This window comes from Agelaius phoeniceus, chromosome 9, assembly GCF_051311805.1.
Source record: "Agelaius phoeniceus isolate bAgePho1 chromosome 9, bAgePho1.hap1, whole genome shotgun sequence".
Taxonomy (NCBI): domain Eukaryota; kingdom Metazoa; phylum Chordata; class Aves; order Passeriformes; family Icteridae; genus Agelaius; species Agelaius phoeniceus.
Genome location: NC_135273.1, coordinates 28,694,213 through 28,711,482, shown reverse-complemented (window position 1 = coordinate 28,711,482; position 17,270 = coordinate 28,694,213). Strand labels below are relative to the sequence as shown.

The 17,270-nt window shown below is 40.1% G+C and overlaps 1 protein-coding gene across 2 annotated transcripts in view; it reads left to right on the top strand.

Annotated features, from left to right (window-relative positions):
* Positions 1–17,270, top strand: part of CCDC6 (coiled-coil domain containing 6) — a 51,206-nt gene that overhangs the window by 1,124 nt on the left and 32,812 nt on the right. The gene's annotated exons all lie outside the window — the stretch shown is intronic.

The window sequence follows — 17,270 nt, the reverse complement described above, 5'->3', positions numbered from 1 at the left end:
TCTGTTCTTGTCTATGAGCTTGGGAGTTAGGAGTTTAAATTATAGGAATTTTTACTAATTCAGTGGCTAAAGGGGTTGTTCAGGTGTTGTAGTGGTCATGGCCTGCATGTAGAGTAGGTAACTTGCCAAAGACCTGTTAAAGGTAACTCTGATACTGTCCCGAACATCCTTGCCAGTGCAGGTGGAGATGTTTTAGGAGACACCAATCCCACCTGTGTGTGTGCACTCTCACCTCATGTGATTTTTCACAGGGGATACTTTGCTCTGACCGTAATGTCTGTTTTATTGATACTCAGCTTTTCCATTGTCAATCCATCTAGCCAAGAAATGGAGCTTGCCTAGGCATACCTCTCATCTGCTCCTAGTAGTAAGCATTCAGTGTCTAGCAGGATGTGGGCCGGAAGAGTGCATGAAATACAATAACGAAGTAATTTATTCAAGGATGACAAATATAGTGCTAGTCGGGGAAATGTGTGCTTTGTTAATACTTTACGAGAAGAGAATGTGCCTTAATTAGGTAGCGGCGGAGTGCCTTCTAATGTTGAAAGGGGCTAAGGCGCCTTGTCAGTCAGACATTTTCTCTCTGCCTGTTGGAAAGGCACAGCATCTTTCTGAACCCCTGGTAGGTGTATTGTTTGTAAACAACTTGGAAAAAATGCTTGTGTACATTACAGTTCTGGCAATGTCTCTAGGGACTGATCAGCTTACATTTTCATCAGATTTTAATTTATAAAAAGGAAGTATTTTCCTTAAATCTGAAACTCTGCCTGTTTTTGACATCTTGGATAAAGAGAGGAGAGGTGTTAGACTTTAATGGCAACCTGTAGGCTGTCTGGAAAACCGACACGTTTAGCTGATGCTGTGGCTTTGGTATGCTATACTGTGTGCACGACTGAGTAAACCACTTCTAATTCAGCAAGCAGTGAAAAATTGAGTGTAAAACATAACTTTTTTCAGGCCAGTGAGATCGATCTTGTGCTGTGATTTACATAGTCCATAATGTAAACACATTTGCAGTCAGAATACTTTGTTGTGTGGCTCTAGTATGCAGGTGACTGGAGATGAGCTTTATTGGAGTGTTGAAATATGTGTCATTCACATGTCAGAGGAATAGAAAATTTTCTGATTGTCTCCACTGTGATTCTAAACCCTTTTCAGTTTGCTCCTCCACCCTCCAGCTCCTTGCAGTGTTGCTGTGCTGACAGACGGGCGCTTTGTATGTTTCCTGTTGCGGGCATTGTAATGACACAAATCAGCTTTGATTTTTATCAAGAGTTGAGGACAAGCTGTGAAGCACAAATGGACCTGACAGGTAGCCAAAATAGCAGGTGAATGACTAAACCTGTGTGCTGTAGGTGAAGGTGACTCCTTGAACCACACAGCTTCATCTGCAAACCTTTCACTGATCCTGTTGGAGGTTTTTAGTGCAAGGCCACAGAGACTCTTTGCTGTCTGCAGCTCACACCATTGTCTCTAATGATTTTGAATATTTTCCCTCTAAAGTTTGCCAGTGATGGTCTTCCTCCTACTTCTTGTGTCCATGCTGGTGTAAGTGTTAATATGGCATCTCTTTGTGCTTGCAGTATTATTGGTGTCAGCGTGGATATAGTCAGTTTAGGAATTACCTAAATTGCTTGCCACAGAGGATCTTATTAGTTGTATTTGTAGTTCACCCTTGTGTCATAGGGTTGAAAATAAAGTGTTAATTAAGCACAGGAGACCTACATTAAGTAGTTGCACTTGGAAAACTGACTGGGAAAGGTGTTGGTTTGGCAGGCTTGAGTGCTCACTAACTTCACATGTGCTCTCATCTAAAACATGTGAAAACAAATGCTGCTTTCAAGCTGAAATTGGTGAAGTCAGCTTGGACTAAGCGTACGCCCAAAAATATGTGCGAGCTGTACTGCTTCCAGTAGCCTGAAATGCAAATGAAGTTATGCTGCTGTTCATGTGCAAGACTGTGAAAGTAAGTAAATATATGTGATAACTTTATCTCACCTGCTATTATTGGTAACAAACAGTGAGAGAGGGAACAAAGCAGGGAGAAAGCTGGGGGTATTTCAAGTGCTCTCTGGCAGTGTGAGAGCATTGCATCAGAAGGTGCAGTTTCAGATCAGATATTAAGAAGAAATTACTAAGATCACTCGAGCCATTTGCAGAGGGTTCATTTATATGTATATAGCAATCTCAATTGTATGATCTCATGGTGTATTTCTGCAAGGTCTTTTTTAGGAAATGGAACGGCTCGTGCCTGGGTTGGGAAGAAACAGGCGCCTGAAGATCTGAGATGCTGTGTGTTGGGATGAGAAGCAGTGAGTTTTGGTTATAGTGTGCACTACCAGAAGTGGATTTCCTGTGTGAATTTCCTTAGTTCTTTGGTGAAAAAGGTCTGTCAAGGAGATGTCATATTTAATGGGCTAAGCCTGGCACAGCACAACTTCTCTAGTTAAATAAGACTACCTTCAAGCCTGGGTGGTGGGGTGACTGCTTTTCAAAAGAATGAATTGCTGCATGTAACAAAAGCTGAAATACTTCAGTTGGGTGTAGGTATGTATTGGTCAGGAAGGTTCTTTTGAAATTGGTAGAATTTGGATTTGTAGCTCCTTTTTTTCTGCTCTTCAGTATTTAATGTAACCAAGCCATCCTATTTGAGTGAAAGCCATGTAATCTTTAGCTGATACTGGAAGCATTTTGCTTTTCTTTGTTATTGTTTTGAACTGACAGACCTCATACAAAGGGAATGCTTCTAAGAACAAGAGGAGTTTTAGTCCCTGGCTGCTACATACTTTCTCTAGGATGTTAGATTTGGTAATTTAACTCATGTGAATTCACCTACTATAGTAAGACATTTCCTGTGGAGTTAGAAAATTAAAATATAATAAGCCTTATTCTGTTACTTAGTTTTTTGACTGAGGTGAAGACAGAGTATTTGAAAAGCATTAATTTAAAAATGTTCCCACTCCAAAATGCCTGATGTAGCACTTTTAATGCATTCTAGCATTTTACAAGAACACCTCTCTTTAATTTTTCCTGACTTTGCTTTGTAGGGACAAGAATTGTCCTAGAAATCCCAATTTGTGGATCCCCAACAGGATCACCAATTCAGATGAGCCAGTCTGATCTGAAGTGCTGATGGCATATGCTGGCTTTTGTGAGCTTGCCATGAGTTATCACTGTCTGTAGTGCCTGCTTGCAGCACTTGCTGCCAGGGAACACTGGGACACGGGACTGCTGCGGGGTGTGAGTGGCAGTATTTTACTGAGAGACCTCTGCTGCCCTTGTTTCTGTAGCTAAACCTGAGCTCTGCACCTTGGCTCCCAGCTTAACTCTTCTCATTCCTGGAGTGCTGGTAGAGGGCAGTTGCATTTCCTGGCTTTTTGGCCTCCCCTGCCATTCTGCAGAGCTGTGTGAACAGCCTCCCACCTGTTGAGAGGAACAATAGAAAAAAAAGCCTTACTCAGCTCCTATTTCCTCACCCCCTACTTAAATCCTGAACAAAGTTGTTGCTTTCAATAACAGCCATCTCCTGAAAGCAAACAGGCTTTCTGATCAGAAAAATCCTGTGTGCTAATGTGACCTGTTAGAGTTTTCCCAATGACAACCAGATTTGGATGCTGGAAATAATCAGAATTTTGTATTTTGTTCTCAAAGAAGTGTGCAGAGGGATTTGTGTGTGTGCATGAGATCTGCTGTTCTGGGTCTTCATGGAAAATGTCAGCCTAGACAGATAGTTTGGGAAAGTGAAGGGGTGTGCTGTTTTGTCAAAAATCTCCTGCAAAAATGTTTTTTTCTTTTCTGGAGTTTGCACCAGAATTTCAAGGCAGAACACCTGTTCCAGTACAGAATGTGTCTATTGATAGTAGAAGAAAAAAAGGCAGGATAGTCTATCTGAACTGAAATGGGAACCTTTAAAAGGTGTTGATAAGGGCATGAAATCAATTAGTAGCAGAGAGAGGTAAAAAGCAAACCAAGAAAGCAAAAATATTTTTACAAAATGTATCTGTGAATCTGTTATTTACTCTTGATTTTAAAGTAGGTCTTGCTTGTGTGAAAAATACTCTCAGTTCTGTGATGTCTTTTGTAGGTGTAAGAAACCTGCTCGGGGCTTTTGTATCCTGCTGTGTCATTTATCACTCCAGTTTGTAGCTGGACTAAGCTGAAAGTAGCTCAAAAATAACTTATTTTAGAAATGCTTTGCTTACCTGCTTTTGCTAAGATTAGCAAATCCGCCCACCGAGAAAGTCCATCCGAAATTTTTCCGGCATGTTTTTTCCAAGAGCAGGCATGTAGGAAATGACTGTCTGGTATTTCAGTTTTACATTCCCTTCTGATTCTCAAGAAGCTTCTGTTGAACTTGTACAAATGTCTGTAAAAGAAGAAGGAAGTTGAGTAGTGCTCTTTGGTGTTATCTGCCTTGGCCCTTGGGGTGGCATGGTCAGAGCGCTGCTGCTTTTGCTGCATGGCTGGTGAGCCAGTAGTAGGGAGGTGTAATAGCATCTGCTTGCCTTTGGTAGTTACACACAGCCACTGGCATATCCAATTCCCAGACAAAAACATCATCCACGTGCTGTTAACAGAGTGTCACTGGCGTGTGTTGTAGGCCTTCCTGAATGCTGTTTAAAATACAAACAAAAACCACAGAAAAAGTCATTGTTTCTGAACTTAATTCAAATATTAATCAACAGGAATGCTTGTACTTTAAGGGAGTTTAAGGCTACAGAGGTTTATGTAATCATCTGCTTTAATTTTTGTCACATGGTTTTATAAGTTTTTCCACACTGAACCTTTTAACTAACCTTGAAATGTGTCTTTGAGAAGGGCATCCAGTTTTAATTTGAAGACTCTTGAAGAATCACTGTGCTTGGAAAGGCTTTGGTGTCCTGCCTCCTGTTCTTCCCATCAATTTCATCAAGGCTGAGCTGTTGGTTCCTGCTGTGCCTTTTGGCTGGGTTAATGAGTATTCTGAATTCTCTGCTTTCTCCTCATGAAGATACAGGCTGTAACAGGCAACTTTAGTTTACACTGACAAACTAAAGTAAGCTCTCAGGCTCTGAGATGCTGGAAATCCAAAGTGTTGAATTATATACGATGCACTGGTCTAGTCTAAACATCCTTTCCCGCCTGCTTCAAATTTGCACAAATGTTTCTGATAGCTTAATTTGGAACTTTACCTATTTTGTTTTTTTCTCATCCAGTGTGGTCAGTTGTCTTTAATGAGCTTGCTGCTGTGTGCTTTGGCTGTTTTGGCAGAAATAGAGTTGCACACCTGTGCCTTGTTCAGGTCTGATTTCTACTGCTGGATTGTCCAGTAGCACTTGGTTTAGAGCAGAGAATTAATTAATTGTGGAGAGAATATTTTAAACAACATCCTGCTCAGTGCATGTTGGTGAAATGGAACTTCCCACTGATGAGTATTTTTGAGGTCAGCAAGCCACTTTGGAAATCCTGATGTATACTTTATTTTATAGCCATTTTAAAATAACATTTGGCACATACTACTAAATCAAAAACTCATGGGTGTCTTATACACACCCTACACCTTTGTGGTTATCTTTATTACAAATAGTCCTTGGCTGAAAGATGAATATTTGCTTATCTGCCACAGCTTGTTCTCTATAAAACCATGCTGAATGACCTGTTTAATGTTTCTGTCCTTTATGCTGTAAATTAATTTGTTAGCAGTATTGCCATTGGGTTGATGCCAAACTCTGATAACCACCTAGTTTTGCTTGCCTTTAAATATTATACAACAACTATACTTTTTTATCAGTTACTTTATATGATGTTCCCATATTTAATAATGGTGGAATGTCTTCAGTCAGTAGGCCTACTGGTATATTGCTCTGGGTTACTTTGGGGATGAAAGTGAAATAAGAACTGAAATTGTAGAGTACATTTGGGAATTTTTAATAAGGCACAGTTCTTGGTATTTCTGTGGGCTTAGTATTCTGCATAGAAAGTAATTTTACTTCTTAATGAACTTTCTCATTGAGGTTGTATCATGAATTCTGTGTTAGAACTGGTTTGTAATCAGCTTTTATTTTAAGAATAATCTTTATTGTCAGATTTGAACATTTACTGAGATTAAGGGCCATTCTTCCTTGGTGTATCTCTAGTGACTTAAAAGCATTTTGAAGGAGAGGTTGCTTTGGTTTTTACTGCATTTTACACCTAACAGGTCTGCTTTCAATTGAAATAAAAATAGTCATATGTGCTCCTGCTGTATATCTGCCAGACATTTTTAACCTTCTTTTTAGTCACCTGCCCGATTGACTGTTTTTGCATTATTCACATCAGCTGATTTAAAAATCAGTATTGAGGTTTTTAGAACTTCTAGTGCTGTTGCTGATCCCAGTATTAGAAAGCTAGTATAGACAAGATTTTAGCATAGTTTTCAAATCCTGGTAGTTCTGTATTTCATTTTGGTTGTGGTTTTGACTTTAATGGAGTTTGAGTTTTAATACTGATTTCAAAGGATGAAAGAAAAATTATTTCACTTTATTAAACTCTTTCTTTTTCCAGGGTAGGTAGGTGGTTGTCAGTGGTTTTCTTGCACTTGTTAATTCTGTTTACTTGTTCTCATTGCTTGTTTCCTCCTGCTGCTGATACTGACTTTAATGTTGAAGCTGCTGTTTTCCAAGTTGTTGGTTTTAAGTGTTGGTATTCATGTTGGTATTTTCAGCTACAGACTCTTAGTGCCAAAGCTCCTTGTAGTAATTTAGCAAATAATACTCATCTGTGGTGAGCAAGCTTATGCATCTGCTGGAGACTTCACCAAAGGTTTTGTTCCCAGTGCCCCTCATAAAGTGTGCTGGGGGGGATCCCAGGTGGGGACTGGCAGCATTGCAAGCCATTGAAATGGTGACTCCATGGCAGCTGCAAACAAGATGATCAGGCAGCTGGGCTTGTGGGGTGCTGCAGGACAATGGAATGCCATGTCTCACAAACAGACCTTGAAAAGTGATTGAAATGAAGAAATGAGACAGTGCTGTCCTTCACAGGAATGAAAATTGTCAGCAGTAGACATCTGATGTATCTCAGCATAGCCTTGTAAAAACAGTGAGAGAAACAGTTGCTTTGCTGCTCTTTTTTGGGCAGGGGGGTAGGAGGAAGTTGCTGAATTTAGTAGGAGGGCACGAGGTGAATCCTTTCAGTCTTCTTCTTAAAGAAAAAAACCCATAAAATGAAGTAGGAGAGTAGGGACAAAATGTACAAATTGAATTATGCACAGGGTTTAGGGTTCAAACAGAATGAACGGAAAAGAGACAAAGACATGCTCTAGAAGAGAGGCAAAAAATGCAGTATAAAGCAAGCTCCCCTGGCTGTGTAACAGGAGATATTCTTGTGATGTCCTGCTTCCAACGCAGCAGCCTGGGGATGGCCAGAAGGGAACATCTCAAGTTCCTGTTCTCCAGTCAGGTCCTTCTGTCTGACTGAAGATGTGTCTTGACCTTTAATTAGGTAGTCTGTTAGTGTCCCATTTCAATGTATGGGATGGAGAACAAAGTGAAAATGACAGGCAAGACAGTTGAGGTGAAGTATTCCACAGTAAAAATGTATCTTAAGTGGGGAACTCTGAATTACAGATGTGTGGGTTTCACATCTCTCTCTGTGGGGTGCAAGGGTTACTTGATAAAAGCTGAAGCAATTTTTGTAGAAATATTGAAGCAGTTTCTAATCCTGGCACTTGAGTTGTAATTATTTCAATTATTCAGTTAAAATACAGGCATTGTAGGCTAATTGGTGTCTATGGGGACGATCCTTTCAGCTCCTGAGAGTCCTCTATCCCTTCATGCATTCCCTTGCAGCAGTTTTATTCCTGGAAAAGTAGGTATTTCCTCAGCTCAGCTGATAGTCTAACTGATGGAGAAACTCTTCAGATAAGGCTTCTCTTCCTCTCTCAATTCTGAATTTTACTTAGTTTGAAATTTCTAATATTACACACAGTCTGGTCTTAGTTCGGGGAGGGCTTAGTGAAGTGGATGAGCATCTGTTCAGCCCTGCTGTAGATGGAAACAGCCTAGCAGTGTTCCAGCTGTCTGTAAAGTTTCCTCAAATGCTTTAATTTTTTAAACTGCCTAAAATGTGATGTTTCTGCTTATTACTGTAAAGCTAAGGCCTTTTTAGTTCCCTTGGTGGTGGTGGTGGTGCTAATCATACTTAAAACTCCTACCACATATATAAATAATTCCCACCATGATATGCTTTGGTCCTGAGTGAAAGTATAAATGTTTCTTAACAAGTCAGACATGATAAAACCCAGCAATGTTTAGCATGCCACAATATGAACTTATGCTTCTTTCTGTGACCTACAGTTGAATTTCTACTTTCACCAGGTGGTGAGATTTGCACTTTGTTTTGCTTCATTTTCAAATAAACAGCAAAAGCCACTATTACCAAATTTGCAAAATGTAGGGTTTCAACCACCACTTTTGCAAGAGCTTTAAAGTGTATGTGCTTCTCACATCTGTTAAAAATGAACAGTAGACATTTTGTCATGGCTCATCTTGCCAGGAATTATTAACTAGGCAAAACCTCTGTCCTCACAGAGGACATGAAATCCTGGTTGGGTCAAGAAGAGGGACACTCCCAAAGTCAATTTCACAGAGTAAATTTAACCTGAAATTTAGATATGCAGAAAATCCCTTTTCTCTGAATATTGATACATGTAACTGGATTGTCTTTGCTCTGTGAGTGGAAAGGTGGCTAGGCATTTTCTAAAACTTTCTGTGTCAGACCTACTTCCTTAGTTCTGTATAGCAGGAATATTCAAGGATGATTGCATTCCCCCACATCCTGCAAATTTCTGTTTGTAGGGGCCAGAGACAGAGAATACAAAGGCCAAGGATTTATTTTTTCATATTCCTCATCATATTTTCATACACTACACATTGATTAACTTGTTTCTTGCCTCAAAAGCCTGGAAAGAAATTTCTCTTTGGAGTACTGTGATAGGTACTGTAAAATATCCAAACTGTAGAGAAGGAAAAAACCCCAAAAAACTACTCATTAACTGCTAGGAGGGGTACGTAGAAACATTTGTTTTTCTGTAATGGAGCTGGAGCTCATGTGCCTTAACAGTGAGTTGGACAGTGTTTGTGTTCACTTTGTGAATATGTTGGTTTGGTTTAGGAAAAGGTATGATTATAATTAATAGCAAGTTTCATCTCCAGCTCTCGTTAATCACTGTGAAAGTGTTTCTCTGGAAAGTCAGTTTGTGTAAGAGGAAACTGGGGGAGATTTTAACCCTCTTGAGAGGTTGTTTGTGTTGAGTGGCTAAGGACACCTTGCTACTGTGGGGAAAAACATTGCCATCCCTATGATTACCTAAGCTGTATTTGAATTCGTCATATAAAACAAACAAACAAACAAAATCCCATCAACAGTCCCATTTCTTGCCTCTCCACCACCAAATAAAAAGGGTTTAAGAGTTTTAAAGACAGTTAAGAAATTACATGGTGAGCATCTACAGTTTGAAAACCCCATAAATGGGTCTTTATCCCTAGTTTTAAAAAACTTAAAGGAGAGCAGGTTGATTGATGTAGATATACCAGAGGTTATACACACTTGAAAGAAGGATCTACAAGTGCTGAAAGCCACTTTTACCTAGAAAGGAAGGATGATGAATACACAGGCTGTGGGTGCTCAGGACCCAGTTGAAGTGAGAAAATGTGCAGTCTTCTGCCTGGGAGCAGGGACAGTCACTGCTAATACCTTGGTATGCAGGTGGCACTCCTTGGCACATGCCATGCAGCTGGAAAAACCTGGGTATAACAGATTTACACTTCAATTCTCATTATGTACTCCAATGAAGAAAAACACGGTTTTCATATTTGCTTGCTTGCAATGAGTTACCTGGACCACATGAAGTGAAGTAGGATTTTCGTGGAGGATATTTGGGGGGGTGACTGTTAAATCTCTGTTCAGTGCTTTCACTTGTGCTCTTGTGCCTTTTGAGTAGAGAAACAGCTGTGGCTGCAGAGCTACTTTTAACAGGAGATTGCTGTGGTTGCATCCTGAGCAGTTGGTATTTTAGAACAGCTCAGTACCTGTAGGCTGAATATACCTCTGAACAGAAGCTGGGCATTAAATTAGTCAACTAATAGTCTACTCTTCTGCTAAATCTTTTGCTGTTCCTGCTCTGAAATTTTGGGTGTGTGCAGTTTTGAGTTTCCTAATTGGTCAGTTCAGCAAAATGAATTAGTTAATGTGTGGTTACATTGAAGATAAATGTTGATTTATCAGTGGTCAGAAAATAGACTAAAAACATTTAAAATATGTTAATTTAAGAAGTGTTTATGCATTTGACATCTGATATCAGAATAATTTGTACTAGGGTGCTACATTCCTTGTAGGTCCTAGCACTAATGGTGGTGGTGCTGAGATTTAAGTTGTTGATATTAGTTTCTAAGTAGCATATCAACTAGATTTCATTACATTTGAGTATTGTAGATGCAGGTCAAATAAACCACAGCATTTTAAGATGTGTGGTTATTCCAGCGATCACATAGGCTGTGGAAAATTATTAACACACACCACCTCCAACAAAACAGTGTATGCTACAAGATGAGAGCAAAATGATCCTTTTTCTGTCTTTCACCTTGACAAGTCTGTGCATTTGAAAATTCAGACAAACTGAACATAAAACTACAAATCTTGTTATGTGTACGTGTGCATCTTTGTGATGTTTTTCAACATTTTTTATATTGAGGTTGAGCAAAGCAAAACCTGTTCCACGTGCTTCTGTTTCCCATTTGTTTTACACTATTAATTAACTAGAAAACTTTCCAGTGCAAAAAATCCAGCAGTAAAACAGCTGTGCAGTTAGAAGTCAAAGAGTAAAGCACAAATTTCTTTCTAGTAGTCATCAGTAAAGGATTAATAGATAGAGATGTTTCAAACTTTGGTTCAAAGTTTGATATGGCAGTGTAGCTGTATTTTCCATATTGGCTCTCTTTATCAATGCAAGGTACAAACTAGCAAAGCTGGGCAAGTCCCTGGCAAAGCACCACCTTCTGGAAGAGATGACCTGCTGAAGCTTTGTGCTGGGAATGGTGCCTTGCCTGTGCTGGGCTGATGGAGGTGTCTCACAGGGCCCCATTCTTGGTGCCTTCCTGGCTGTGATTGCATGTGCAGAAGCAATATTGGCTTGTATGCAATGAACTTGAGGACTTAGGGGCACTGACTTCCAGAGCATGTGTAAAGTAAGTATCGTGAATATAAGCATGATATTATATAATATTATATGGAAATCAGTGCTGCTGAAAATGCAGCAAGGGTAGGAAATGTATGCTGCCTGTGCAGCCATGGCACAGAGGAAGGGCCTCATGAAACAGAGCCATTTGGAAAGGTCTGCAGGCTAGATTTAATTTTCCTGCTGGGTCATTCCTGCCTTGGCCTGAGACTTCTCTTGGCTCAGGTTACAGCTCTTGTGTGCTGGAAGCAGAGACTCCAGCCCTGATAACAGTCTGGGAGCTTGTTCTACATGATGATGTTTAAGTGAATGAAAAATAAGAACTATAAAGCATGTGTCTGATGAATAGTCAGATTCTTAAGGTTGCCATGTTCAGTGTTCAGAATAGGAAGTGTTTAGCATGTTCCCTGATACTTTTTCCTTGATGGTGCTTTATTACCATATAATCTGTAGTTATATTAAGATTGCATAGCAATATGTGGTCATGGTTAAAGTGCTCAGTAAAAGTTATTGATACATTTTTCTAAGCTTTATCTTGACATTTTGTCAGTCACAGAGAATATGGCTTTTTCACATGCTGCATTTTTATTAACTACTTAATGTGCCAGTATTTTGATATAATAAAAAGTCTTGAAGGGAGTATATTATTTTTTTTCTGTTTTGAAGAAAGCTGTTTAAATTATTTTTCAATTATGTAAGTAAATTCAGGAATTGATTGTATTAATTATGAAATTCATATAGCTTGTTACACTTAGTTTGTAATTAGCCAAATGCATTCAATTTATAAATATTTATGCTTGTCAAATGAGCTTGTTTTCATAACTTGCTTATTTCATTTTTACCACTTGTGTGTTTCAGTTGTGCAAGGGTTTCAGGTCAACATCAAAATGCAGAGAAGGAAGTGTGTGCAATGGGATTGCATACCATCAAACAATTTACTTCATTGCTGATGCTGAGATTATTCAGCATGAAAGAATACCAGTGACTTCTGTGTTTAGGAGGCTGGTCACTTCTGAGAGCTGTTCTCAGGTGCTCCTCCCAAACCACAAGCTGTGTGCTCCCGAGTTTTTGGGAGAAGATCCCACCAGGCTGCACGAGCTGAAAACATTTGACTGTGGTTAAAACTGACCTGGGAGAAGAACACATTTCTTATGTTGTTTGAGTCAGCTCATTTCTCTAGTCAGTGTGCATCTGCTGTGGGTTTGTGTGGCCATGTGTTGGATCACTTGCTGGGCACCGAGGGAAGGCATGGCTGTGCCTGGAGCTGGCAGCAGCAGTGCTGTGACAGAGGCGTTTGACATGTCTGGCCAAAACCTGATTGACCTTTTACAGGGGAGAGGGGTGGGGGATGGAGGGGACTGAGAATTTCCTGCTATAAATGGAGGTTAAAAGGAACTGTATTTTAATACTTTAAACAGTAGCTTATCATAGAGTTATTCCTTTATTATCGCAGTAATAAATTGTATTGTTATTATTATAATAAAAAACAGATATATTTTTGTCTCCTCTTGCAGCAGAACTCATCTACTAAATAGCTGTAATATAATAGGACTTGTGCTTTGAAGCAATTCTGCTTCAGTGGCTTTAATGTTGCACAATAGGTAATGTTTAGAGTAGTTGAAGTTCTCAGGATGAGTTTCAATAAGGAATTTCTTTCTTCCTTAGTGTATTTGGAAAATAACTTTTGGTAAGCCTGGAAGTTTGTGATTTTTCTGGTGGAGGGTGGTGTCTGTTTATTTGATTGTTTGTTTTTAGAAGCCAACCAACCAAAAAAATGCTTTCCTCCTACACTACCAGGTCTGTGTTTAAAAAAAAAAAAAAATAAATCAGCCATGCAGCTTGGGGTCCTGAAGGAGCCAATCAAAGGTTTTAGTGCTTGTTTGGGGTTTCTAGGAAATACTGTATGCCCAAAGATAAAAATGCATGGCTCTTTTTATTGCTCTCTTACTCCCGAAAACTCATCTTAAAGAAGGGAGAAGAAAAAGAAAAAGGTACTTTTATGTCAGAACAGAGGAAATTACCCTGCGGGTTTGTCACAGATTAGACAGGAAATCTCCCTACAAATTGACCCCAGAACTTGAATTCCAGCTCACCACTTCAACCACAAGAGCATTCACTCTTTTCTCTCAGACAGGCCACCCAGCTGAAAGAAATACCTTTCCTTGGGTGAGGGGAAAGCTGTGCCCATGTCCTTACTGGGGCTTGGGTGGGAATTCCTTGTCCTTCAGCCCTTCCAGGCAGGAATGTGCTGCTGAGCACTCACTGCAGTTTGGCAGCAGTGGGAGTTCTCTGAGTTGCTGTTGACTTCTGTTCTTGTGGTGGTTCATGTTTCTCACTGTCTGTAAGGCACATTGCATGCACTGTGGTCATTTCAGATGCAGCTGGAAGGTTTGTAGGAAAAAAAAAGCTGCATTGTAAAAGTTTCTCCTGTAAGGGAACAGTGTCAGCTCACTGGAATGTTTATTGCATTTGTAGTTTTCTGTGTCATTTTAACCTGGTGCCAGAAAGTATGGCCAGAGCAGTCACTAGTACTGAGAGAGGAGGAGTGTGTACTTCAGGAGATTTGGGAAGCTTAGGTTTTATTTTATGCAAGAACTGCATATTCAAAAATCGTGTCATTGTAGCTTCTTGCACTTGTCACCCTGTTTAGCTCATCCTATTAAGCAGAACTTTTGGGAGGGCTGCTTTCTGCAGTGACAGCTTTAGTTCAGTGTAACATGTGCAGTAACTGAGATCATCTCTTCCCAAAGCTGTCCCAACCCTCCAGTCTATATTCAGTAGCAAAGATTGAGTTTCTTGTGGCAGATTAAACTGCTCTTCAGCTCCATCTACAGGGTTACAAACTGCACCAGGAAAAGTTGGATGAAAGGTAAAGAGGTCATGGTGGCTCTTGACATAAAGATGAAAGACTTTCAGGGGTGGATTAGATCAAAACAATGCTTGGTAGGCTGTTTCCAGTAAGATCCCCTGAAATCTTGTGTCACCTTCACCCTGGATGCTGCTGGAGACAGCCTGCAGGCTGGGCATGCCTGGCATCTGCCTTGTGTGGGTGCCTGGGGCAGTTTGTGAAATGTTTACTGCTGAAATTGTCTGAAATGACACCTGACACTAAAATGCAAGAACATGTTCATGTCAGGTCACTGATAATGTGCTGATACTGATTACAGAGCAGGTATTAATTGCATCGCTGAACTTGCTTGCTGTGCAGTGTCAGGAAGGCTTGTGAGGCTTTTAGAAGAGCTAGTGGTGGGGTGGAAGGGATTTTTTAAAGGTTTTTTTGTTATAGTTTATTTTTATGTGACTGTGTGTAAGCTCATCAGAAGTACTGAATTTTGCTGCTTTGTGTAATACAGTGCCACTAGAGCAGTGTGGTCAGTGTATGGGGCAGTGATACAGAAAAAGAGCATCCCACTAGAAGCAGAAGCTGCTGCTGGTGCTAGAACCAAGAGAGCAGAGGGAAATTCAGCAGTGTGAACCTGGTCTGCTAAAGGTGTATTTGCAAGAGGAACTGAGAGAAGGAAAGTATATTTTAATGGCAAACCTTTCAGCTTATAGAAGTGTATGCAGCATGTGAAAAAAGAACTTTGATGCAGCTCACTTCCTAATATGATACGTGGTTACTATGTGAAGTTTAGGAAAATATGTTTCTTAGTTCTTTTAAAATTACTTGAAATTTAAGCTCACAAGGACAGATTTTTATGACACTTCATGCATCAGCTCTACTAGTGATCAGGATTTCACAAGCATCTGCAATAAAAATAATAGGATTTTTCTTCCTCAAAAGTATAAAAGGTTTTTTGTGGTTTTTATGCATGTGGTGCTTTTTATCTCCCTCTTCATTCTTGATTTCCTGCAAAGTAACAGGATAGCCCTTACATTTATAGTTTTGACCACAATAATTAGACTTTGCTTAGTGGATACATCCATGGAATGCTCCAAGTTAGCTGTGCATGGAGTTCTGAGACATGGAAGACAGGTGGATATGTCTGTTGTTATGCAGAAAATCTGTGGTGAAAGTAGATTGCTTGTTTCAGGTTTCCAGAGACTGACTGATCAGGTGTTATCATTTTGTATCACTCAGTGCCTTAGCAATTTATTTTGTAATATGGTACACAGAACAGAGTAAATGGCTGTTAGTATTATTGCATGTCCAGGGTGATATGGATAATAGAGGAAAACCAAGAACTCTAGACCCTTGTGGAAGATCTAGCATTTCTGATTTCTGTATTTTGTTTCTTTTTTTTTTTTAATTTTTTTGCTGATGATATCAGGCCTCCTCTCAAATACAGATACTTAATAAAAAGACAGGTTATCCCTTCGGAAAAACAGTATATTCACATCTAGAAAAATCAGTTTGATTATTGGCTAAATGAGTAACAGATTTCAAGACTTTAGGCAATATTAAGGTAAACATGAATTATCCTATTACTTGAGATGATTTAGCTATCACCAATTAATGAGTAACAAGATAAAGGGCAAGTTTCAGTATGAAATTTAGAAGAAATGTGGTAATGAATTACGTGGTTTGTACCTAGTCTAAATAACTGTCTGTTGTTTTTCAGTTAAAATGTTGGTGTTGAAAGTGCTGACCCATGGGTAATTAAATGGACATTCACTGTATCCAGTGTGCTGTGTGAATATGTGGGGCTCACAGTTTGTGTGCAGATGTGTAGGGTTGCTGCTGTTCAGCTGAGAAATGCATTCTTTGTGTAAGGGAGGCAGATTTAATCCTGCCCATCCTTCCCAGAGCCTCCTGCAGGCTGTGGGCACAGGGTTGTTGCAGGGCAGTTGTTGAGCAGGTACAAAGCAGGGCTGCTGACCCTGCTCTGTGTGCCAGCACCACGCTGCTGTGTGTGTGTGCCACGCCAGCTGGGGAGGCACATGCAGGAGGGGACAGAGGAGGAAGGGAAAGGCTTGGTTCCTGCGTGTCTCCTCATCCTCAGCCTGTGCTGGCCTGCTGCCTGGCCTTAGGAGCTCCAGAGGGGCATTGGCCAGGCCAGGGAGCTTGGCAGCTTGTGCTCCTGTTGGCCTGAGCACCAGCGTTAATGTGACACCAGGATCTGGCAGGGAGTCTTGTGCAGACTTGGTGCTGTAATAATGTGATTTTAGAGCTTTCGACTGCTGCAAAGCATGAACAGAACAAATCTGTGCAAGTTACACACAATAGAAATCAAAGCAGAAACACCCTCATTCTTTTGTTTTTCAGAACCAAGTGCTTTCTAATTTAATTTTAGGTAAGCTTGGTCTGTGTTACTGTCTTCTGTTGTCTGAAGCATTGAAAAACAGACACAAGTAAAAATCCTATGTAGTGAAGGCAGTGGAGGAGTTGATTTTGGAACAGTATGCATGAATTTTAATGATTTGAGGACAATGAGCCCTTGCAATTTGACTTGTTTACTCTGTTCTGGAATGTCTCTGAAGACATAAGATGGTTAGTAGCTCTAAGTAAAGCCACATTTAGAAGCTGATAGATGATGTTATTCAGATCAGTTAGATTCCAGGAGTTTTAATTCGTTGAGATGTGAGCTGACAATGTAACATTTCTTCAGACCTCTTGGACAAATCTCTATTTTCTTGATGTGACAGATAACAATACCACTGCTGAACATGCTGGGGTAGCTGTTCTCTGCTGTGGAGATGCAGTACATTAGAGAGGAGGTGTTGTGCAGGACCTAGGCTGCTAAGCCAGCAAACTCTGCCTGACCTGGCTTTTTCTTTTCTTTCTTTGTTTTGTTTTGGTTTTTTTTCTTGTTGGGTTTGTACCAGCTCTGGTGGTGACAGGGAGAAAGGAGCTAGATCGTAGGAAAGGGCCGTGTAAAGAAAGTAGGGATGGGAGAAGACACAAGAAGGCAGCAACAAAGATGTGAAGAGAATAACTTGATGGAATGAGGACTCAACTGAGAAGTTTCCAAACCACTGCTTTAGATTTTATGGTATTGGTGATACCATGAGGAAAATTTGTAATTGTCCTATTGTTTCAGCAGATTGAAAGACAGTTATGTTCTTTAATTAACTTTTCTCCTAGATGTTGAAGGTGTCTAATTAATTGGCTCTTGGACCACTAGGGAATATATCA